Source organism: Sitophilus oryzae, unplaced genomic scaffold (genome assembly GCF_002938485.1).
Source record: "Sitophilus oryzae breed Bouriz unplaced genomic scaffold, Soryzae_2.0 scaffold_1046_pilon_pilon, whole genome shotgun sequence".
NCBI classification, from domain to species: domain Eukaryota; kingdom Metazoa; phylum Arthropoda; class Insecta; order Coleoptera; family Curculionidae; genus Sitophilus; species Sitophilus oryzae.
Window position 1 is genome coordinate 185,593 of NW_022145667.1, and position 26,486 is coordinate 212,078.

General features: G+C 33.4%; 1 protein-coding gene across 2 annotated transcripts in view; it reads right to left on the reverse strand.

Moving 5' to 3' along the window:
- The window catches only part of LOC115875206 (homeobox protein aristaless-like), a 239,255-nt gene that overhangs the window by 155,036 nt on the left and 57,733 nt on the right, over positions 1–26,486 (reverse strand). The window contains exon 1 of one of the 2 annotated variants that reach the window (XM_030890619.1): positions 8,907–9,010. The exons of the other annotated variant lie outside the window; for it this stretch is intronic. The gene's annotated coding sequence lies outside the window, so the exon portion shown is untranslated. Of the gene's footprint in view, positions 1–8,906; positions 9,011–26,486 lie in introns of those variants that run through there. 2 annotated transcript variants of the gene reach the window in all.

Here is a 26,486-nt window from a genome sequence, read left to right on the forward strand (position 1 = left end):
TGAGAGGATGGACGGGAGACCGTCTGGAAACTCTGTTGTGCTGTTGTTCCATGGCTGGAGTGTAAAGTCTATTGACACACACTGCTCATTCGCGCCGGTTCGAGGCCGGATGAGATCAGAAAACTCACGAGAAGAGTCGATTTATACACTCGCCAGTTGGGAAAAAGTCTAGAAATTTGATTTTTTTACAAAAATTTTGAGGCAAACCGGATTTTTAGAAGCTTTTGTGTAAATTGCCATGTTAGTATGTCAGTGTATTTCAAATTTTGCGAGCTAAATTAGAACCACTTTGTGACCTTCGATTGGGCTCAAATTTGGTTTGGGATTTAGAGGTCATTAAGAGAAAACTAAAAAGTTGAAAATAAAATAATTTATTAGGTACTGAAAATCCTTTTTAAAAACAAAATTATATTTAAATGCTCTAAAAACACTTTACATTTAATCCAACAATTTGATACACATTAAACTTACTTTTGATAGATGATAGATAAATTTCACTTTGGAATTTGAAATAAATCTGTGTTCTACAATAAAAAAAGAAAACGGTCATCATATCCTGATAAGTTATGACAATACTTCATATAGATATGAGTGTGGTTGTACCTTTAACTAGCTGACGTAAAAAGTAATAGATACGTAATCAGAGACTGGTGGAGGAATAATATTAAGTAATTTAAAAAAGTACTTAAGTTTCTGAGTATAATAAGAGCAGCGAATATGAGTAACTGCCCACAATGATTTTTTAAATTTGCGTCAGCGGCGTCAGTCTCAACCTACCTCCGAATTATTTATATCCCAAATTCTACATCAACTATTTAGTACTATAAGTCCAATTTTGTTAGTCAAATTATATTTATTTGCTCAGCAGGTAAAAGACCATGATATTACGTGGTATACTGATGCTTTCAAAACCAAAGCAGATACAGGGATAAGAGTATTTGGACCGAAAACTAAATACTCCAAACCGATGCGGGAATCCCAGAAACCTTCAGGCGGAAATCTACGCTATCGAAAGATGCGTACAACTTATTTTAGATAAGAACTATCGGAAACAAGAAATACTTAGCCATCTTATCCGATAGTTAAGCAGCATTAAAAGCGATTAACCCTGTAACAATTCGAAGTTGGTCAAATATTGCCTAGAGAAGATGAACAGATTAGGCAAAAAATAAAATCCTCCTACTCTGGGTAAGAGGTAATGAGAAATCAAACGATCTAGTTATATCCTAACCTAACCTAACTGGATCAGAACCGTTCTGCTTCCTAAGTGGAAACCAATTTAAAGAGAATCTGGAAGACTCCATCCGTAACCTGGAATGGGAATCTTCAAAGGTATAAGACACTGGAAAAAATTTCTTAGAACTAACGACCGAGAAAAATCGAAGAATTTTCTTGATTTAAGTAAGAACAATCATCGGATTGTCACACGGTTTTTAACAAGACATCAATGAACCCTCAGTAGCTTGAAACCAGCGAATACAGATTCTGATTTGAAAGAATTAGGAAACACCAGAATACTTTATTATTGAGTACGCCAAGACGACAAACGATAGTGCCATAAACTATACTAACCTCTCTGTACCGCACACGTGCGACACGTACTACAAGGTAATAAATGAATGAATAGGCTTCCTCGCCTCTAATCGGTGTTGTCATATTGTAAAGAACTTATCCTTATTAAACAGTATCCGACTTATAATGTAGTAGTATAAGGACTATTTAATACATCTATGGAATATTAAAACCTACTTTATTAAACTGTAGTATTACTCTCAATATATGTGTATAACAAGAAAAAAAATATTGATAATATTAAAGACGTGACAACATAGGCTGGATGAGGAAGGCTCGGTCGACTGTACCCAGAAGTAAACATGTGTACAAAAAAGGTTGTTTGTCCGCGTTGAGATGTAAATAATGTAGTCTATATTTTATTTTAAGTCTATGTGTAAACAGCTTTGGAGATATCGCGTCTCCCTCTCGTACTCCTTTCCTAGTTGGAACTCTGGGTTTGTTTTATATATCATTACTCTTGTTTTGGCTCCTTTGTGTATTTGGGCGCATGGCCAACAATAGCCAACTACAAAGAGAGCATCTAAATATGTGAGGGAAGCTACACCATAATTGGAAATGGTTGAATAAGCTGAAAATGATGATGATGACATTTGTTGTTAATATGGTGTATGATGTTTGAGCCACCCTATACACCAAATTAGAGGACACGACAGTCAATAAAAAAAGAGGAACCGTGTCCGAAGAATGCGGGACGGACATTCCGATATAGCGAGCGAACGGCCGATATTAGGCACCACATTTCAAAAGAGTGCTGTGGCGCTGGCCGCCGGCATCAAGCGGGCTTTGTCTATAGACAGCGTGCGTCGTCGTGGACGTATATACAAACAAACAAGCGACCAACCAACCGATAAGTCGTCCATTAGTCAGGGCCGGTCAAGATAGTGTAAGTGCACGTATCAAGTAAGCTTTGGCTTAACAATAAAGCTGCGCCCGCCGCGACATTGCGGCGCGCGACGGGGTCAAGGGGGGAGTTTCTGGTGTTTTTACCGCTTCATAATCATCGACGAAGAAGAGGAACGTTCGATCTTGTGTCTGGTGGTCGGTGGCAGGTCGTGAGGTGAGATAACCTCAAAGTGCACGAGTACGAGGCTGGCGTCTAATTTAATTAATTAGATACGGCGATTGAAAATGGAGTTGCTATACAAGGTGGTCCAATTTTTTGTCCGAGTTAAAATTCAATCTTTTTCACATAGTGTACATCTACTGCAGTGCCAATTTTTCAATATATATTTGATATCAATTAAACTTTTAGTTACGTAGTCGAGGGCGCAATTTTTAAATTCATTGTTGCCAACCATGAATATATTCGGCGCCGGGTTGACTAACTGGAATTTAAATTTGGCGCTGAGGGTTCAAGTGGTAGCTCTGCTGTAAAAAAATGCCAAGTTCTCGCATTTATTTATTTATTTCCTGATATTGTCATTCGTTTTGACACTTTACTTTTGTATTAAAGTTTTTGGTTTAAATAAATAGTGTTGTGATACTTTAAGCTTAAAAATGTTTACTAACAGACTTTGCAGTCGAACATTGTTCTTTTTAGAACCTCTTTTAGTGCGAAGTGTACAAGATAACTTAATAGCCGTAAAAAACTCATCGCAACTTTACTAGAATATTTTTAATAACGGGGAAACGGTCGTTATATCCCTTAAGTGCTATTAAAAAGGTGAGTTTTGTTGATGTAAATAATAACTGTTTATATATTTATAATTAATTTATTTTTAATTAAAATATTTTGATTATATGAAAATATATAAAAGTGGGCAACGCTGTGCCGGTTAAGCTTATTCACGTGACTAAAAGTTCATTTGATATGAGCTGTAAGTGCACACGTCTCCAAATCTAGTTGAGTCAAAAAATTAAGTTAAAACAGCGGTCCATTAACAAATCTCTAGGTTAGGTTAGGTTAAGGTTGCTGGGGTTTGGGATTCTGTTTGATCCCACACTCGGAGGCCTGGGTCCATTGCGATACCTCTTTATTATTCTATCAACCCTTCCTCTCATTCTTTCTTTGCGTTAAAGCACATCCAGCTCTTTGCAAAATTCCCGATGTCGCTGATGTTGGCTTCTGCTGCTTCTGTCCCTAGTCCTTCCAAAGACGGTCCCCTAAAGTTTTAAAGCGTCGGTTTTCCAGTGCCGGATAGTGGCACAGCAGGTGCTCTATTTGCATTGTGCAGGTTTTTTCTTCCTCTCTGCCTTCTCTGCAGTAGTCGTCGTTGAAAGTCTTCTATCTCACGAGGTTTACCACCGTGGGGTTGTTTCCAGTGAAGACACCTACAATTATGCGTACAAGGTTTTTTGTACTCTAGTAATTGTTTTGTCTTTTTGCTATCTACCACTAGTCATAGTATTCGAGCTGTAGCGCAGTCCTCACGGTGTTACAACGTCTCTTGCTGCTTAGCCTTGATTGTAGTTCCTATAGATTCCTTCAGTGTGTTAATCGTCAAAAATGGTGAATCATCTGCCATGGCCTCCCCCCAGGATCGCCCACTACATTCCTGTGGTCTGGTATCCACCACAGAGTGGCCCCGCCTTGACGCAGCCAGGACAGTGCTTATCGGCAGTCCATCACAGTTTTCGATCACACTGATTGCATGGTGATGCTTCTTAAAGCGCCCAAGCTCTCAGGGTATATCACGATATCTCCTATTGCTCTATCAGCGATTTTGCCTCGTATACAACTGGCAATTTCCTTTACAGCGTAGACCTCTGCTTAAAGATCGTCGGATGTCTAGTTCCTTTCAGAAGATGCTATACTTGTGTCTCCTGAAGTCACGGAGGCATCTGTATGGACTGCTATCTCTTGAGTGTTCATTACTAGGTTGCTTTCCCATTCTTCTCTTGTCGGGACGCTTGACCTTATCTTTTCTTCAAAATCATGTTTGGTAAGCATATAGTCAGTTTTCTGGTCTAGCAGATGTTGATTCGTGCTCAACAAATATCTAGAATTGTGAAAAATTCACCAGGGCAGAGATAGATGAAAAAGTTCCTAATAGAATATTCACCAAAATTCACTACAGATGTGATAAGCAACGACAGAAAGACAAACAAAGCTGCTGTGAATCTACCAACGGGACATTTTAAGCTTAATAGGCATCTAAAGGTGATGGAATTGACGGAAAAAGCTATGTGCAAATTTTATCAATCGATTCAAAGTTTTAAAAAGTCAATCGTATCAACATTACGTATTAAGTGGTTTGTAAATAAACAACGTTTTTATTCCTGCTTGTTTAAGGTTATGTTCCATAACACCCAACAGTGTATTAATAATCGTGGCACTCTAAAATGAAATCACCGATGTTCTTTGTTACTGCTCCCCTGTCTGGGACATAATCTGTTCCTAGTAATTTATGTACATAAATGGTTCCATCGGAACCATGTTCTACAATTATTGTTTTAACGGCCTCAGCGCTGGAGATAACTAATAATAACTTAAAAGGAATTCCAATCAATTTTCGAACACAATAACAATGTTGCGCGATAATTGCCAGCGTAATTAGCATCGCGTAAGTCGGATGATGCCTGTAAGTGACTTTTAATAGTCGTTAATATACCGGACGATCGAATAAAATGGCGACTTAGTAAGTGTAGAGGTAACAGGTCTATTTGATGTTCACTCTACCTCTCATCATGTAATTTCTGCCATCTATACACATTTTTATAAGAACAAAATACCACGTAATTTTTATAAGAGACTAGATTAGATTTTTTGAGGTGGTTATCGGCCTGTTAGACTTCTCAGATCTACTATAGTCCTCATTTTATCTCTATATAGGTTACATTCTTCAGTTCCCTGATTGAAGTAAGAACAGTTAGCACGGGGTTTGGTTTGGTTTGGAAAAAAATGAGGAAACATCATAACACCTCATAACTGAGTGCATCAAGACGATAACCATTCGTGCCATAAACTTTGGTGCGACTGATATCGGAGATGGAGAACTGATCTCTGTAAAACTGTCTTAGATACTGGCTTTTGTCAAAGCCCTGAGACTGTATGATAAGTCATAACTCAAGAAAGGGGGACACAAAATCGCGGTGCTTAACTTCCTCCCTCCCAATATACATTATCCAGTTCTATCCTTTTCAACGATAGTTTGAACTTAAAGCTGAGACAAAGAATGATTAAATGTTACACCTGGTCTGTTCTGTTATACGGAGCTGAAATCTGGACACTCAAATCTACCACAATCAACCGTCTGGAAGCATTTCAAATGTGGTTACATAGACGAAGACTACGAATACCATGGGCGACTATGCAAAGAAATGAAGCAGTTTCAGAAGTGATGCTGTTCCTGAACTTTTGATAACAGTTAAATGCCGAAAGCTGTCATGCCTCAGCCATGTTCTTAGAGGAAATCGTTACCGAATTCTACAATTTATAATAAAGGGCAAAATAGGGAGCCGCAGGGGCGTAGGAAGAAAACAAATGTCCGGGTTGAAGACCATCCGTAAATGGACAGGCATTCATAGCGCCGGACAATTGTTTAGAGTGGCTGAAAACAGGGATCAGCTCGCCATCGTGATTACCAACGTCAGGAGGACCTGACAAGGCACAGTAAGAAGAAGAAGATCCTTTTCAAAATGTCTACCAACTTGGGACAGAATCCTCCATAATAAAGCTCTTTGTAAATGGCCTATTACAAAGAACCATTGCACATTTGCCAGGCTGTCGCACTGGCATAAAATGTGTTCCCTTGTTTCTTCTCTAGATTGATAAAATCTGGACATGTCTTCGTTTTATAATAACTCAAAATACATGCTTAATAAGAAAACAAATATTCATATGGTTCCTGGTGGTATTCACATTGTTAGCAAAATGTATGTTTAGGTTTGATAAAATAAAACACTAGTTCACCACAATAGACCAAAACACTTTACTTTGAATATTGGAAGCTCGGTTTTAGTCATCTGTTCAACCACTACCGACTATCAATATTTATACTGTTGTAAAGCTTCAGTACCTGCAAATTTTGAACCAAATTTTGGTGCAAAGTCTAAATAAACCACATAAAGTCCAAAACGACGCGATGTAGAGCAACAAAACCCGTTTCACATTTATCATTTTACTGCAATATTCGATATTTTATAGAATTAATGGAAGAACTATTTTCTGTGCGAAGGAATGCCGCGAACATTACACATTTATTTCTATAATACGTTTTTGATTATCTGAATCGCCCACAAAGTTTTTCATATTTACATTCTATAGGCGCTTGGTATCTTTAATAAAATTGAAGTTATGTGCAACAACAAGAACTTTAATGAATTGGTAAAATTATGTTATACAACTTTAATATAAGAAGTAAATGGAATTTACTAAATTCATTAATCATAAATAAGTATCTTGATTTTGGTGGTTTTAGTTTAATTTTTTATATTGTTGATATTTTCTAGTTACTAATACTGGACCATTACTGGAATAAGAATTACCTATTAATTTCTTTATAAAAAAATTGTTCTTCTACAGATCTTCAGATTTTTGAAATTTTACATTTCTCCTTTTGGTTTGTTCTTGTTCTTCTCTTAGTTTCATATTTATAATATTTTATTAGAGTACCTACCAAATAATCAATAATGCGCTTATCATAATTTAGAATATTATGATATTTATATTTTTCGTTTATGGAGGTATATAATATATTTCTTATTCCTATAAAATTTCTTCAGTTTCACATTTTTATCATTAAAATAGTTAAATCAGTTGGAGGTTTCGAAGGAATATTTTATATGGTTTTACCATTATTGAAATAGAAAATACCCTACCTCTAAAAATGTTTTTAAACCATACTTTATTTGTTTAAGGGGTTAAGGATAATAATGTATCTGTATAATCTGTGATTTAGCTATACTTAAATGGGTAAAAACTATTTTCCTGTAATATATTCACTGTAAAATTAAAGTAGCAATGCACCGCTGTTAGTAATTTAAAAATAAACTGTAAACTTCACTAATTAATTATCTGAAATAGTTCACGAAAAAAATTGTAATAAACCTCAAACCCCACAATCGAAGAAAACACCGGTGTATTTTGCATCTAAAAGGTACGAGGCATCACACTGTAGTTTTTATTTCTATCAACTTGTAGATCCCCAAAATGGTTAAATTTCTTTGATTTTATACGAAAATAGCGAACAATTGTGGTGGTAATTCTTACAATTTGTTTCAGATGAAATTTAAATGAAAATTCTATATTATTCTATAAAAAACTATATTTTTTGACACAATTTGCTGTTACTAGGTTATTGTAAACTGAGTTGGGGAAAAATAATAACTTAGCTAATACAACAATTATATTTTTCTATATATTTATACAGGGTGAGTCTTAAATAAGTGCAAATATTTTCAGAGCTGGTAGATCTCTATAAAAGAAACATATTTTCTCTGTGCCGTTTTTCAAATAAGTCCAAAATAACCGAGTTATTTTATTTTGAAAAAAATATTTTCCGAAAAAAAATGATTGTTGGCTTAAATTTTGAGAACCACTGGATCCTTTCTGGGTTTTCTTTTTTGTAAATTTAATTTATTACCTACGTTGCCATATTATTCAAAAATTATGGTTTTTAAAAACTAAAAAAAAACTTTTTCTCGAAAAAGGCTCATAATCGTGATTCTGAGGTCGAAATATACTACTATAAAAATATATGCACTTATTTAAGACTTACCCTGTATAATATATGTAAATAAGCATAAACATCTAAGTATCTACAACGTTGTAGCCTTTTATTTTTTTGTGTGTACAAATAGTGCTTACTAACTAACTGAATGTGAAAGATAAATTTGCGCAAATGTTGTACAAAATGGCTTGCGCAAACCAGTTTGCATAAATGACTAAACTCCTTAAATTACGGTTAGGGGTTGGAACTTTTGGTGTTAAATATTAATTAAATAAAACTCTTAGTTTACTACAATACAAAAAAACACTTTATTTTTGCACTGGACGCGCGTTTGGTTAACTATGCTAGTATCATCAGCAATTGATTAAAACTAAAACTTTATCAGTTTTAGTTTTAATCATCTGTTGATGATGCTAACATGATTAGCGAAATGCGCGTCCAATGTTTAAAAGTATTTTGGTGTATTGTGATGAACAAGGGTTTTTCTATTTGCAGTCTAAACTCCCCTTAATATAGTATTGCTATAATTTGTCATCGTTTCATATACCGTATGATCGAAAAAAGGGCGTCTAGTTGGCTTGGAAATGACGATCTATGACACTCGCCATATAATTTTACATATCAAATAACTTCGATCTTCATTTCATAGTCATTGCTGATGCCGTTTTTTCGATCTTATTGTTCTATATCAATAAAAAAAATTCGTAAAAAATTACTTACCCAGGGCCGCTAATGTAACTTTAACCCACCAAACAAAAAAACAAAGCAAAACTCACACAGAAACAACGCCCGACAAACCGACAGACAAACGCCAGAACAACGTCCAAGCCTACTTTCTGCAAGCAACTGGTATATCCACGTAGCGGCAGGTATCGTGTTACCTGACGTTTAATCAACGCCGGCCAATGGGATCGCTGGGCGGATCCCAGCTGATCCCGCTCCACCAGTGAGGGCACGGGGCGTGGCCAAATCTTGATTAAAGTAATGGAAGTCGGAATTATGAAAATACAATTATGGGAGTTAATGATTTGTAAACATTCGTCTAATTGCTTTAAATATATATTAAGCGGTCTGGTAGTATGAGAGAGAGGATATTGATATAAATTTAATAGTCTCTCAATTTCGTTAAGGATGGATGATGATGGCATGCAACGAAACGTTTATGTTGTTTTTTTTGAAGGGTAGATATGGTAATTTCGGGTTTTCGATATTTATTATCGTTTTTATGGAAATTGAGTGGAGTGGATTGAGACGACAGTTAATTTTTGATGGATGAAAATGAATAATGTCATTACATAAATGGGAAATATGTAATAATTTATAATTTTTCCAAATAATAGCTTTATAGACTGTTATTATATATATATTATATGTTCTACTGGTTCATCCATTTTAGAATTAAAAATTATAAGACCAGCTACGTCTAAACACCGGTTTCCTATATAGATCACCCTTGTTAAGCGACGTTAGAGGATGTGAAAGGATGGACGGGAGACCGTCTGGAAACTCTGTTGTGCTGTTGTTTCATGGCTGGAGTGTAAAGTCTATTGACACACACTGCTCATTCGCGCCGGTTCCAGGCCGGATGAGATCGGAAAACTCACGAGAAGAATCGATTTATACACTCGCCAGTTGGGAAAAAGTCTAGAAATTTGATTTTTTTACAAAAATTTTGAGACAAACCGGATTTTTAGAAGCTTTTGTGTAACTTGCCATGTTAGTATGTCAGTGTATTTCAAATTTTGCGAGCTAAATTAGAACCACTTTGTGACCTTCGATTGGGCTCAAATTTGGTTTGGGATTTAGAGACCATTAAGAGAAAACTAAAAAGTTGAAAATAAAATAATTTATTAGGTACTGAAAATCCTTTTTAAAAACAAAATTATATTTAAATGCTCTAAAAACACTTTACATTAAATCCAACAATTTAATACACACAAAAATTACTTTTGATAGATGATAGATAAATTTCACTTTGGAATTTGAAATAAATCTGTATTCTAAAATAAAAAAAGAAAACGGTTATCATATCCTGATAAGTTATGACAATACTTCATAGAGATATGAGTGTGGTTGTACCTTTAACTAGCTGACGTAAAAAGTAATAGATACGTAATCAGAGACAGGTGGAAGAATAAGATTAAGTAATTTAAAAAAGTATTTAAGTTTCTGAGTATAATAAGAGCAGCGAATATGAGTAACTGCCCACAATGATTTTTTTAAATTTGTCAGAGGCGTCAGTCTCAACCTACCTCCGAATTATTTATATCCCAAATTCTACATCAACTATTTAGTACTATAAGTCCAATTTTGTTAGTCAAATTATTTATTTGCTCAGCAGGTAAAAGACCATGATATTACGTGGTATACTGATGCTTTCAAAACCAAAGCAGGTACAGGGATAAGAGTATTTGGAACGAAAACTAAATACTCCTAACCAATGGGCATCCCAGAAACCCTCAGGCGGAAATCTAGGCTATCGAAAGATGCGTACAACTTATTTTAGATAAGAATTATCGGAAACAAGAAATACTTACTCAGAAAAATCGAATAATTTCCTTGATTTAAGTAAGAACAATAATCGGATTGTCACACGGTTTTTAACAAGATATCAATGAACCCTCACTAGCTTGAAACCAGCGAATACAGATTCTGATTTGAAAGAATTAGGAAACACCAGAATACTTTATTATTGAGTACGCCAAGACGACAAACGATAGTGCCATAAACTATACTAACCTCTCTGTAAGACCGTCTCAGATACTGGCTTTTGTCAAAGCCCTGAGAGTGTTTGATAATTCAAGAAAGGGAGACTAATCTATAAGGTCGCGGTCGCGGTGATTAAGTTCACCCCTCCCATATCACCTACAATCTACTATTAGTCAAGAATTAATTAATTATTATTAAATATTATCCACTGAACCTGCGTCATAGAAGGTATCTAATTGCCGATTATAAAAGTAATTAAAAAACTGTTAAAATAACTAATCCGGTACTAATTAACTATTTGTCATGGATTATTCTATCGAAACAATGTTAATTGATGCTTTGAAAATTGGTCATTAGTCTACCATTTAGATATTTCTATCTACCTAAAACAAAAAACAGAAGGTTTATAGATTAAAAACAGTCTATTGACTTTCTGCAATACAACGAATTTTTGATTTGCTTGATATATTGATATACCTAGTATTTAATGGAGATTTTGGCTGCCAAAAACTCCTAAACAAATGGATAATTCTTATATGAAGGGTAAGGGGAAACAGGCCATGTCACAAAACTTACTTTTACGAAAAATAAACTGATTAAATGTTGCCAAATATCATGTTAACCATGTTAAAGATAAAAAAAATACCTACTGTGTGCGTTGTTATTTGGACATAGTTTGGTATATTCAATTACAATTTAGCATGTGTTTCGGACTTGATATTTTCAACAGATTGTTCATTACTTAAAAGTTCCTATAAAATGGATATCGTTGATTTTTTTCCACAATTTTTTGAATAGGTTTATTTCCAAAAACTTTGTTACATGGCATCCAAAATAAAATATGAAACATTTTAAATTACTTAATATAGTAGTAAAAAGTTCTATTTTTTTATATATTTAAACGGCAAAATGTACCTTTATATGAGTTAATCATATTATTCCATCTTCTTTTCTTACTTCCTTTTTAACAATATTTTGAAATCGTTTAACTACACGTTTCTGATATTTAAATATTAATTACACGGTGCTCAAAATTGTGACTGTATATATTTCATATAATGATTAAACTTTTAGTTACGTAATCGATAGCGTATATTCGGCGCTGTGCTGATTAACTGGAATTTAAATTTGGCGCTAGGGATTCAGGAGATAGCTCTGCTGTAAAAAATGTCAAGTTGCCGCATTTATTTATTTGTTTCCTGACATTGTCATTCGTTTTGACACTTAGGTTTTGTGTTACGAGTTTTTGGTTTAAATAAATAGTGTTGTGATACTTTAAGCTTAAAAATGTTTACTAGCAGACCTTGTAGTCGAACATTGTTCTATTTAAAACCTCTTTTAGTGTGAAGTATACAAGATAGCTTAATAGCCGTAAAACTCATCGCAACTTTATTAGAATAGTGTGAACGGGAAAGCGGTAGTAATGGCTGTAGTAAGCCAGGACGAAAATAAGCCATGATTCTGGAAGTTTTCCTTTTTCGTTTCGAACATTATATTTGCATTGAATAAGTTAATTTTACGAATAACATAGTAAATAGTAAAAACACATAAAGTCAAACTTTGTAAATTTACAAGAAAGAACGAAACTGTTATGAAAAAACAAAAATGTTATGAAAAAATAAAAATGTTATGAAATGTTTTCATCGATAATTTATTTCAGCAGCAGTAAGTACCAATTCCTACTTCTATAACGATATATTGGCAACTTTTTCAACTACTACGGACCGTTCTCTATATTTGTTTTATTTTTATTTTAATAATTTCCCATGTACTGATTTTTTATCGATTCATATTATAACATGCTAAGTATTTCCGTATTTCTAACTAGCTCAACAGGTGTCTTTAAAATATATATATCTAAAAAAATAATTAAATAAATAACAAACAAAAGAAAATCGCTATATCATATTAATGAGCTTTGCAGCAACTCCAAAGCAGGAGCAAAAACCATCTTTCTCGAGCCTTCGCTCGCAATAAATATGGAAATTATCCGTTACAAAAGAATTTTAATATTTTAATACTTATTAATTAGCGCGATGAATATGAATTATATCCTCCTCCTGACAAACTACCAGCTCGCAAGAGAGAGAAAGAGATATGGTTAGTTTTAAAGATGATTTATTATCTTTGGCTATGTGAAACCGATTATAGCCGAAGATAAAAGGCTCATTATATCGGATTAATTGATTTTTATTGAACGCGGGCTTTATGGGGTTTCGGTAATTACCAGAAGAATAGCCACGGTTTCGGAGATTTCTTCAGCAACAATATATTTTGCAAATAATGTCTATAACTTTGTGGCAAAAAAATTTTTGGAATTTTTCTTGATAATATGACAACGTAGGTAGTAGATTAAATTTACAAGAAAGAAAACTCCGAAAAGATCCAGTGGTTCTCAAACTTTAAGGAAAAAATTGGCGCCGCCCATACTAAAATATGTTAGTAAAAAGTTGGTAGGCAGTTTATCTCAAAAACTGCGACTTTGACTGATTTTGATGTTATTACAAATTTTGTTGCAAATATTATTCCTAATCTTAAATTGAAAACCGCGTTTCGCTAGCTACTGTAATTTTGGAGTTACGATTTTATAAAATGTTTAACCCCCTCCCATACCCCCTTACCAACCCCCCACCCCCACCAAAAACTAATGGCCAGATTCTCGGGTGCCACAGTACTTTTGTGCCAAATTTGGTTAAAAACGGTTTAGCGGTTTTTGAGTTATCGTGTTACAGACGGACAGACAGACAGACAGACACCATGAAAATATTTTGTATTTAGGTCATTTATGACCCAAATAACTCATTTTGAGTGAAATTAAAAAAACTTTATTTTTGCCGATCTTAATAGCTTACCATACCTGTTGGTATAGTCGGCTAAAAATCATTTTTATTGGAAATTTTCAAAGTAAAATAACACGGTTATTTGGGACTTATACAAGGTGAGTCTTAACTAAGTGTAAATATTTTTGGAAAGAAACACGATTATGAGGTTTATTTCGTGAAATATTTTTTGAAAAATTTGGAATTTTTTGAAAAAAATTTTGGAAATTTTTTAGATTTTAGTTAATAAACATAATTTGTTGATAAAATGGCAATATAGGTAGTAATTTACAAGAAAGAAAACCTCGAAAAAATCCAGTGGTTCTCAAAATTTTAGTTAAAAAACATAATTTGTTGATAACATGGCAACATAGGTAGTAATTTACAAGAAAGAAAACCCCGAAAAAATCCAGTGGTTCTCAAAATTTTAGCAAAAAATATATTTATTTGGAAATTTTCAACGTAAAATAACTCGGTTATTTTGGACTTATTTGAAAAACGGTAAAAAGAAAATATGTTTCTTTTATCGAGATCTACCAGCCCTGATAATATTTGCACTTATTTAAGATTCACCCTGTATTGTTATAAAGATTTATTAAAACCCATTCAGTAGTTTTGTGTGAAAGAGTAAGGATCATTCATACAACCAAGCAAAGAAATTATTTTTTTTTTTTTTTATTTACCTATTACAAATATTGTTTTCCCGACAATGAGGAAAATGCATGTTTTTAAATAATGGTTTTAACAAATAGTTCATATAATTACAAATTGAACAAAAAAAAATCGTTGATATCGGTTAAGAAATGCCTCTAATATAAAATAATTAAATATTGTTAATTTAAATGGCCGGGCAAACGCTCTCTAATGCGCCTTGCCGCTGTGACGTCACCCGCCGTTCTTCTGGTTGAGTGGAGCCAGACGCGTGGGTATTTTACACAGTTTGCTTTTAAACGCTGTTGAATCCGAGTCAAAATTTTAGTTATTTGTGTTAATTAATACATAATTAGTAATTAGTGATATTTATAAATAGTAATGGATGAGCGAAAACAGAAAAAAATGGTCCAAGGCCATGAGAAGAGATGAAAAGAAAAACGTTAAATTATCCTCTATTTTTACGATTTATTGTTGTGAACATCATTTTGATGTAAGTTCATAAATTTATGTATATGGTTTTAGATAGGTATATGAAATTTGAATGTACAGGGTTATTCATTATATTTTGACACGCACATACAGCCTTAACTGCAAGTTTTAGAAGAAAACATTAAATAAAAAAGTTGCATGGTTTTTCATATACTCTCTTTTAAAATTAATTCTAGTTATACACGGTGTCTCAAAAAAGGTGGTGCAGAAAATTGTAGGTATTTTTCGCTTTTCAACTGTCAATATTTCGTAAACATTTGAAGATATGTATAGGATATTTATACATGAAATATACCTAGAATATCTAGAAATTTCCGAAGAATCCAAAAATATATAGGGTGTTTCACTTAAAAAAGTAACTTAATTTTGGCGTTGCTTATGGGACACCTTGTATAATATTTTCATTACTGATAAACAATTTATTTCTTATAATTTCGTAAAAAACAATCTTTAAAAATAACAAGGGTAAGAGGGTGTCAATATATAAAAAAAAACTTTCTTTTTCACGCTATGCTCTGGAGTTATTTTTCCACGTACTAAACAAATATTTTTGTCTCTTTTCACTTCTACATAACCTACAGCATTATCTCCATACGTTTCCCTACTTGATCTGAAAAATAAGTTTATAACATTAATTTATAACTATATAAAAGTTCAACAAATATGCCTCAGTACTACAAAGAATAAATGTGACATACCTATCTGTTTTTTTCCTCGTAATTCAGCACCAATAAATTGGGAATTTGTATTTATAAAAGCAGCCAACATAAAAGCATCGACTTTTGGCAAGTTATCTGTGCTTTTACAAACCCGGAATCTGCCATTACTTAAAAAATTCTCAGAACACACAACGCATACAAATAATAACTGCACAAAAAACATAAAAAGCTCCTACAATCAACGTTAAAAGCAACAAAAATGTTTTAGTACGCCACCTAAATACGTACATAAATGGAACACGTCTGGCTGCTGCTGGCCATAGCGCGTCGACGAGAACGGCGGGTGACGTCAGACCAATAGAATATCTTTTCAATTCGCGAGGCGTCGTTTGCGTTATCCATAGTATTTTAATGGCCCGTTTTATAAAATTGTGGTACTGCTTTCAAGAAAAATTTTTTTTTTGCATTTACACATATTTATTCTAATAAATTGAACAGTTTCTGGCGAAAAATAAAATATTTTAGAAAATTTTAACGAAAGAAATGCTAACGCATGGAATTAATCCTATTTATTTAAAGATTTTCTATGTAGAAAGTGCCTAGTAAAAATGTATTAAAAATGCCGTGCAATTGCCAAGTAATTCTAAATATTGTAGAAATAAAGATGGCTAATATTGATACGGACTATAAGACCGTGCTGGCAACTCTTACTTTTGGGTCGGTATTTACATGTGTGTGGAAGCAAATCGCATAGGGATCTTACTAAGTCGGAGTGAGAGAAATGCGACGGTGTACTGTTGACGCGTTGCAACGCTTCTCTGGTACGCGTTTCCCTATCAAGTAAAGTAAAATCACGATCGCAAACCGCTTATTTTTAAAAGACTTTTTTGAACAGACAACTAGATAAAATCATTAGATATGTTTCTGAGCATCTGAAATGGAATTATAAGAATATCGTTAGGGTGTCCATTTTTTTATAACGAGAAAACGACAGTAATCGTGATAATTTAAAAACTCAACTTTTTAACACATAACACGCGATAACTCAAGAACTACTTTAGATATTGAAACTTTTTTATTTTGAAGTTCGGACCTATTAAAGTAAAGTAAAGATTTCAGTTAACGTCTCCTTTTTGCTGCCAGGGCTAATCTGGACGGGACCTACTTTGTTTAGGCTGTTTACGCTTACGAATCCGAATCGGACCTATTAGAAGATGTTTAAATAAGAAAAATTCGATAGGTTTTTTTTCTATTCAAAAATTTTAAAAAACCCATCCATTTAATTTTTGTGCATTGCAATTTTCGGCGATCGTGTAACTTTTTTATTTATAAAGATTTTCACATACTGTCTACGAAGAAAATATAGCAGAAATATTAAGAAAATTTTTGAAAAAAACTACAATCAATTATTTCTAATGCTTTATTATATTTATATTTCTAGGATTAATCCCCTTCCACGTCTCTTAGCAATGTGCACAATTTCTCGGTTTATTTGATATATTTGGCAACGTTTTTACTGTTCTCTCTTTGTTCAGTACATTAATAAACACAATGTACTCTTCTTACATACGGAAATCTCGAGCCAAGACTAACCTTTGCCAGCCCTTAGTATATGTTGATAGATAATTAATTAGATAACAACTTATAACAGAGTTGCTGAATAGACACTAACTACAATAACTGACTTGGTTTTACATGAGATCTCACAACTTTTTCTAGTAGAAGAACTGATGCATTGCCAGACTAGGCATTTTTTTATTTTATGTTTTTGAAGGGATATTAATTTAAACTTTACAACGCCAAGTTTCGATGACATATAAATTCCTCTGTCTTCAACTAAAATGGTTTTTAATTTATTCTAATAAAATAAATCACTATATCTCATCATTAGTATTATTAGTATTTATCTCGACACTCAATAGCTACTAATCTACTCTGGTAAACCCATATCTCGATGTTAGAGTAGCATACCAAAGCCACTGCGAGTCGCCCAAACGAGCTTTTTTCGTGTTGGGGCCTTTGTAGATAAGATCAGCGCGTAGTTCGCAGCGAGTTCCCAACGGCTGCCCATCCATCCAATAATAACAAATAGGCGAGCGGACCGATTACAACCGTAATTGGTTTTATATTAACATCATTAGTGTCTATTGTTGGAAATAAAATTGTGTTACCGGCAAGGGAACGCGTTCGAATCAACTCATTCGAAGGAGAAACGGTCTTAATGACAGACAGAGAGACTTAATTTAAATAGTAATCATGTGTATGGATAATATTTGTGCGTATAAATGAACGAGAGAAAGTTTAATAACTATGTTCAAATCAAATAAATATTTAATAATATTGTATTGTTGTATAGTTTGAAGTGACCAGACCATGTGTCCACCATCATGTCCACAAAATTTTTCCGTCAAAAATCCGTCATTGGATATTGTCCGTCAATTGAATTCTATCAATTCAAAATTATGTTACCTTAGAAAATCTAGTGTGGAACTTATTATTAGACAAAGTAGAACACATAATGCTATTTAACATCTTGCAAGAAATAGGCCTAGGGAACAATGACATCCTATATTGGAAGCAGGCAGCATACATAATGTTAGGGTAAAACGATACAGATGAAATACTAATACAACGCGGAGTTCGTCACATATGTGTGCTGTCTTCCTTCATCATCATCATTTTCAGCTTATTCAACCATTTCCAATATAGTGTAGCCTCCCTCACATATTTAGATACTCTCTTTGTAGTTGGGTCTATTGTTGTCTATTGTTGGCAACGCGGACCCAAGTTATCCCTATAACTTCCTAATATCATTGTCCCATCTCAGGTTCGGTCATCCTATAGGTCTCTTAATTCCTCTTGGGTACCATGCAGTAATTTTTGTGGTCCATCTTTTGTCTGTTTTTCTTGTCCTGTCCATTGCCATTTGAGGGATTTGACTCTGCGGAAGACATCTATTACCTGGGTCTTTCGTCCTACCCACTCTATTATTTTACGGTTTCTCTTGATTATTCCCAGCATTATCCGTTCCATTGAGCGTTGTGCGACCTGCAGTTTCCTTATGATGTCCGTTTTAAGTGTCCAGGTTTCGCATGCATAGGTCATGACTGGTAGTACACATTGGTCGAATGTTTTCTTCTTTAGATAATGTGTCATTCTAAATTTGAATATGTTTGAGTTTCTTCCATAAGTATGCTATAATCATGCTAACTTAATTCTTCCGTTGTGTTATTTATTAGAATGCCTATTGTGTGCACTAGTTTGTTGTACAGGGTGAGTCAACGATAGAGTAAAGTCCATTATCTCATTTGTTTCGAGGTTTACAAAAAAATGTTAAATATAAAAGTTATAGGGAAGGTTAGGATACACATATTAAAATTATTATAGAGTATACAGGGTGCTTGAAAAAAGTGTGGTGGGTATAACATATGTTTTTTTAAATACAACACCCTATTTTTTATTTTATTTTTAGATTCTGTCTAAAATTTCATAAGTTTTATATATAATGTTATATACTTAAAATTAATAGAAGTTGTGATATTTAAATTTGTTTAAACAAATGTCAAATTGCAGTGTGATAGATGTAAAGATATTTTAGTTAAATGCTACAGGGTGTTCAAAATATACTTATAAATTTTACCTATTTTAAAATTAAAAAATCTCAGATTTTTAAATGGTACACCCTATATATTTTCATTTTTTCTGATAGTTTTTTCAAAAATCAACTTTTATTAAATATGTCATACACCTATTTTTAATAGTTTGTGATTTATTCCAATTTTTTCTATTTTTACCATATCTTTAATACAATTAGGTACGCTATAACATCATAGTTGCCATGACAAAAAATAATAATGATCAACATTTCATATGTCTGTTAAGCAAGTTAAGAACAAAACGTGAATTTCAGTTTACTTTGTTGTAATAAGTATAAATGGTAAAGGTAAAGCTAATAGTTTTACAGATTTTACTGAAAATGAATTAGTCAATGTGACTGATATACACGAACAAGATAAACATATTTTTTTGGCTCAGTACTATATATTACATAGTATTTTGCTAAGTACTATAAGAATAGATGTAGATTATCTAGAAAACATTTTCATATTATATTATATTATTTTCAGTGTGTAATGGGACGGATTCGCAGCTGTAATATTGGCTTTATGAAATGAATTATAAACCAGAATTACTACGAGAAAAAAACTTTACTGTATGACTGTATGTCGAAAAAAATTCCTATATCGGTAGTCGTCAACAATTAGATAATCTAGTTAGTATTACCCTAATCTGTGGCTATTAGCCCCGACGGAAAATCCAAGTGTTATCTTTCATAATATAGAAATACACCAAGAAATTCACGATTACGATTTTAGTTGATTTGAGTAAATTTAATTAATTTTAACTAATAATAACAATTATTGCAATTAATTATTAAACTACTTGTTAAAGATAAGTAGTAAATACTTTCGTTTTGTCACGGTAACTATGATGTTATAGCGTAATTGTATTAAAAATTAGTGTAAAAATAGAAAAAATTGGAATAAATCGCAAACTATTAAAAATAGGTATATGACATATTTAATAAAAGTTGAAGAGCTTTGCAAAATCTATCAGAAAAAATGAAAATATATAGGGTATACCATTTGAAAAATTTGAGATTTTTTAATTTTAAGTAGTTGAAATTCATAAATATATTTTGAACACCCTGTAGCATTTAACTAAAATATCTTTATATATATCCTTTTTTTCATCTTTATAAAACTCTCATACCAAATTTTGGTATTGCAACTTCAGAAACAATGGTACCATTGACAATTTTTTATCACACTGCAATTTACCATTTGTTTAAACAAATTTAAATATTACAAAAACTATTAATTTTAGGATATAACATTATATATAAAAAAGTTATGGAATTTTACGCAGAATCTAAAAATAAAATAAAAAATAGGGTGTTGCATTTAAAAAAAATATATGTTATATCCGCCACACTTTTTTGAAGCACCCTGTATACTCTACAATAATTTTAAAATGTGTATCTTAACCTTCCCTATAACTTTTATATTAAACATTTTTTTGTAAACCTCGAAACAAATGAGATAATTGACTTTACTCTATCGTTGACTTACCCTGTACATTACTTTAGTTTTTGCTAAATTCATTTTGAGACTTACTTTATTGCTGGCTGCATTTAGTTCCTTAATTCATGCATGCATGTAGTTCTTAGGATTATTGGCAAATAGGACTATGCCATCAGCGAATTTTAGATGGTTAAGATATTCTCTTAAAATAAAATCGAAGCATTTGAAATGTTGACATACAGAAGAATGCTTAGGCCACAATCTTGGACCACCAGAACCAGAAATGAAGAAGTTCTTCGAAGAATGGAGCATGACAGGCAACTTCTGAATATTATCAAACGACGAAAACTTGAATACCTTGGCCATATAACCAGAGGACCTCGTTATGAATTTCTCCGACTGATCCTTAATGGAAAAATCGAGTGAAAGAAGTGGATTGGGCGCAAGAGGCTTTCGTGGTTGAGGAACTTGCGGCAATGGACAGGCTTGAGTGCGGATGAATTACTCCATGTAGCGCAAGATCGAGAGATGTTGTTAACATGGTAGTCGTCAACGTTCACTTGAAGAAGAAGATATTCTCCATCTCTTTTTAATTCTTTGTTGGTCCAGTCCAGTTGACGGAAGATTTTTTCTAGTGTTGCTAACAGCTTTGGGGATATCGCGTCTCCCTGTCATACTTTGCAAGTTGGAAACTCTAGGGTTGTTTTCAATGCTCTTATATTGCTGTGAAATCTGGACGCTTAAAATGAACACCTTGAGATGGTCGAAAGCTTTATAAACGTGAATCTATACATATAGAAGACTATTATAAATACCTTCGACAGATCACGTCCGCAATGAAGGGATTCTTGGAGAGCTTAACAAAGAAAGGGAATTACTTACAAAAATAAAACGAAAGACTGCATACTTGGGCTATGTCACGCGGAATGGTAGAGCAAAGCTCCTGAAATTAATTATAAAAGGGAAGATGAAAGTAGAAGAAAAAATTCATTTTTGTGGTTGAAACACATAAGAGATTATGGACCAGTTGCACAGGACAATGCTTCGCCAAGATTATAACCAACCCTCATTGAAGATGGTCCCATAAAAAGAAGAAGAAGAAGAATGTTACTAAAATTGATATAAACGTGGATTTCTACGTGCTGAAAGTGCCCTGCAAAACATGTCCCATTAGATTTGTAATCTTTTTTATCTTTGATCTATCTCAATATACTTAGTTTACTTATTACCTTATTGACTTTTAACTTGTTATTATCTTTTGAACAAATCTATCTCTGAACCTCATAGGAATAACACCAAACTATTCAAAAACAAAAAAAAACAGAAATGCCAGTAGCTGACAGACGTTTCATCTCGCAACAACTCTCCCCTTACCGAACATCTTTTTAATCAAGCTCCTATTATACCCGCCTTCCATTATGCCTACTAGTTTAAAAGCTTCCAAATAGCTCTATTAATATAGAATGTTTACAATTAGTATTAGGCGTCGAATGAAAAAATTTGAAACACAAAAAGAGGTCTTTAATCATTTAGGCGCACAATGGATATCAATGAACCCCCGAAACTTCTTGTATTATACTGTAAGAGAAAAAAAAATGAGTGTCAGAGAAGGACGGGTGTAATAAGAAACCTAATAGCATTAGCATGACTAGCTTTTTGTGCTTATGTGTTTCGACAAAACACCCAAAAGGAAATAAATGTGTTTTTTTCAGTTTAGAGGCACGATACATTATATAGTATAAAGAGGCCGAAGTATAAGTTCATATCAAGTAAACTTTTAGTCACTTGATTAAGCTTGATCTGCACTGCGTTGCCTACTGTTGCATATTTTCTTTTAATCAAAATATTTTAGAAAACAAAAATAAATTAATTATAAATATATACACAGTTATTATTTACATCAACAAAACTCCTTACCAGCACAAAAGACAATTTAGTATTCGTTGACCATTACCACCGCTTTTCCAATTAAAATATTCCAATAAAGTTGGGATGATCTTGTACCACTTCGCACTAAAAGAGGTTCTAAAAAGAACAATTTTCGCTTGCAAGGTTTGCTGGAAAAATGTTTAAGCTGAAAGTGTATCACAACACAAATAATTTAAACCAAAAACTCGTAATACAAAACTAAAGTGTCAGAACAAATGACAATTGTCAGGAAATAAATAAATAAATGCGGCAACTTGACATTTTTACAGCAGAGCTACTACCTGAATCCCCAGCGCGAAATTTAAATTCCAGTTAGACAGCCCTGGTGCTGAACACGTCCATAGTTGGCAAATATGAATTTAAAAATCGCGCCCTCGATTATGTTACTAAAAGTTTAATTGATATCAAATATACTAAATATAGTAATATATTATTAAATTTTTGGCTTCCTTTCAAATCACTTTACATAATCCTAAGATATGAGTAACTATGTTTCGATAGTTTCGGAGATATTAATAAATAAATAAAACATATATATTTATCAGCCTTTTTAATAAAAAAATATTAAAAATATAAGAACAGTCCAGAAATCAAAACTATATTAGGTATTTACTTTAGATCAGGGTTTCTTAAAGTGTTGTCCACGGACCCCTTAGGGGTCCATAGCATGAGTATCAGGGGTTCTCTCTCGCGGTCCGCATTACGCCAGTTAACTGTAAACATATTTATTAAGAAAAGAAATAGTGTAGGGCGGCGAATTGAGTAGGTAATCACTAAACACTATGCGACGCGCGTAAGGACAAAAAAACCAAGTTGAAGGTGTTCGCTTATCAAACGATGATATTCATTCTAGAATTGTTGAAATGTCATCAAATGTTTTACAAGTTGTTGAAGAATTAATTGCTTCACCGTTTCCATTCAGCATTCAATTGGATGAAAGCACCGGTGTGCCACAATGTAGCCTACTCTTGGTATTTGTCCGTTACGTACAACAAGACACACGTAGTATTAAAGAAGAGTTTCTTTTTTGCAATTCACTTTTGGAGACTACAAAAGCTTCAGATGTTTTTGAAATGGCAAAAAGGTTTTTCAACGAACAAAATTTATAGACTGGAAGACTAAACTTGGTAGTATCTGCACCGATGCTTGGTAATACCCGCAATGCTTGGTTTCGCGGCTTTGGTCAAGAAAGAGATCCCTCATGTCATAATAACTCTTTGTGTCTTACATCGACATGCCTTGGCTTCACGGACTTTATCGAAATTTCTGAAGGAAGTTATGTCTACATATGTCAAAATAATTAACTTCATCAGAGCAAGAGCCTTAAACCACCGTGGCGCCGCCTGTTTAAAAGACTTTGTCAAGAAATGGGGTCAGAACATAAAGTACTGCATTACTACACAGAAGTTCGTTGGCTGTCAAGGGGACAGGTCTTAAAGCGATTGTTTAAGTTGAGGACAGAAGTGTTACTTTTTCTCAAAGATAAAAGAAATTCACTGTCTGAATATCTTGAGAGCGAAGATTTTTTACGGGGGCTAGCGTATTTGGCAGATATATTTACTCAGTTGAATGAGATTGCCTCTTCAGGGCCCTGCGGTGACCATAGTGGATGCATCTGAACAGTTGAAAGGTTTCATATGTAAACTGCCACTTTGGAAATGGAGGGTGAAATCTGGTAAATTTTCCGATGTTTGAAGAGTTAATAGCACAAGGTGACGGCAACACGATATCAAAAATACTACAGAAAGAGGTGTCTAAGCATTTGGATACATTGCAAACTTCTTTTAAAGGCTACTTTAACTTAGAATCGCTTGAAAATGAAAGGTGGATGCGGGGTCCATTTATATCGACACGGATAATATCAGCGATGAAGATCTCATTAAAGATGACTTAATTGACATGAGATCAAAAGAAAATTTGAAAGCTGAATTTCATGCAAAAGATTTTGACGAGTTTTGGCGTTCTTTAAGTCAAGCTTACCCTCTTCTTGACAAGCGAGCTATATCCGTTCTGATAACATTTGCTACTATTGCTACTAATTTACTAGTGTACGTGTAATAAACCATTAATAAACGTTTTCTTTTTGTGTAAATAAGGCTTTTTTTATTTTCCTCTATTATTTCTGATAGGGGTCCGCGGAATTGTACAAATTGCGAAAGTGGTCCGTGACTGCAAAAAGTTTAAGGAACCCTGCTTTAGATGGTCTGTACTTATTTTGCTATAAATATCGTAATCTTAAATCATACAGGGTGTTCAAAATTCTACGCCAAACTTTCTAAAATATAAAATAATTTTCCTTCGTTCTTTTAAATGGGACACCCTGTATAATATTTTTTCAGTAGATGGAGAATTAAGAAATGAACATTTTTTGTATTTAGAGTGTTTCAAAATTTTTAACAGTTCCGCAGATATTGGCGGGTTTTATATTTCATATGGCATTTTCCAGAGTAAATTTTTATCAAAAGCCACCCAATGATTTTCTCCCGTATTTTACCGTTGAAAGAGCCATATAAAATAAAATTTAAAATTCTCTAAATACAAAACAAAAAGTGTTCATTTTTTAATTCTCCATCTAAAAAACAATAATATATAGTATGTTCCGTTTAAAAAAAACAAAGAAAAATTATTTTATATTTTAGAAAGTTTGTCAAATAATTTTAAACACCCTGTGTGATTTAAGATTACGATATTTATATGCAAATACCTAATATAGTTCATTTCAATTTCATTACAGTTCTTATATTTGTATTGTTTTTTAAGAAAGGGTGAAAAATGTTTTTTTTATTTATTTATTAATATCTCTGAAACTATTGAAACATATACTCATATCTTAGGATTATGTAATGTGTTCTGAAAGGAAACCAAAAATGCAATAATATACTTTGTGCTCCATTTAAAAAAATATTCCTTATCCACTCACACTTTTTTGAGTCATCCTGTAGATGTTAAAATATTTTCTGAAATATGTACATCCTAGTAGAGCAACGGCCCAGCTACGTCGAAACACCGGTTCCCATTAGAACACCAAAGTTAAGCGACGTAAGGCGATACTAGTGGATGGACGGGTGACCGGTTCGAAACTCTGTATCCTGCTGTTGTCCAAAAAAAGGCAAAAGTGTAAAATCTATTAACACACACTGTTCATTCACGCCGGTTCGAGGCCGGATGAGATCGGATATCTCGTGAGTAAGAGTCGATTTACACACTTGCCTACTCGGTAGGCCATTGACCATGATATGGCCGAGGACCGCGGTTCGGATTCCGCGTAAACAAAGTAGGCCCCGTCCAGATTAGCCCTGGCAGCAAAAAGGATACGTTAACTGAAATCTGTTTCCTTTTACATCCTAGTACATACTTTAGATTTGAACTTAAACAAAATTCCCAAGTTTTTTCTAGGAGCTACAGCTGCCTGTCGCACTATTGGCGGACCCTGTATATTCAAAATCTGAGCCAATAACCAGAAGAATTTATATACACAACGATGATATTTAAATTGGAATGGAATCTTTATCAGGAGTATATAACAATCAAGACCAACAAAAGAATAAACTTATCCAATCTGGGCGAGACATAGTAGGCCTTGGCAGGTAATCCTTTGTTTACAGGAATTGGAATTTGAGCAGGTATAGACTCAATTTATCGCTTTAACACAGTGTATGTTTTTGAATGTGTTTTTTTCGTTATTGGGTCCTGTGCGCTTAATTTCAGCCTTAACAAGATACTTAATGTATTGTATTGTGATACAGGCCGTTACAATTTAGTTGGGGTTTTATAATTTTATTAGCGCGTCAAAAGGGAGCACGTTTTTTTGTTTCGTTTTTGGAATGTTCAGAGATAACGAGGAAAATACATGGTTGTTTTCTTATAAAGCAGCCTCAACACTATACCCGAAATGTTTTACGAAATATTTCTGGAAACATATAGCTCAACATTTCTGGAAGATTTTCAGAAGTAAAC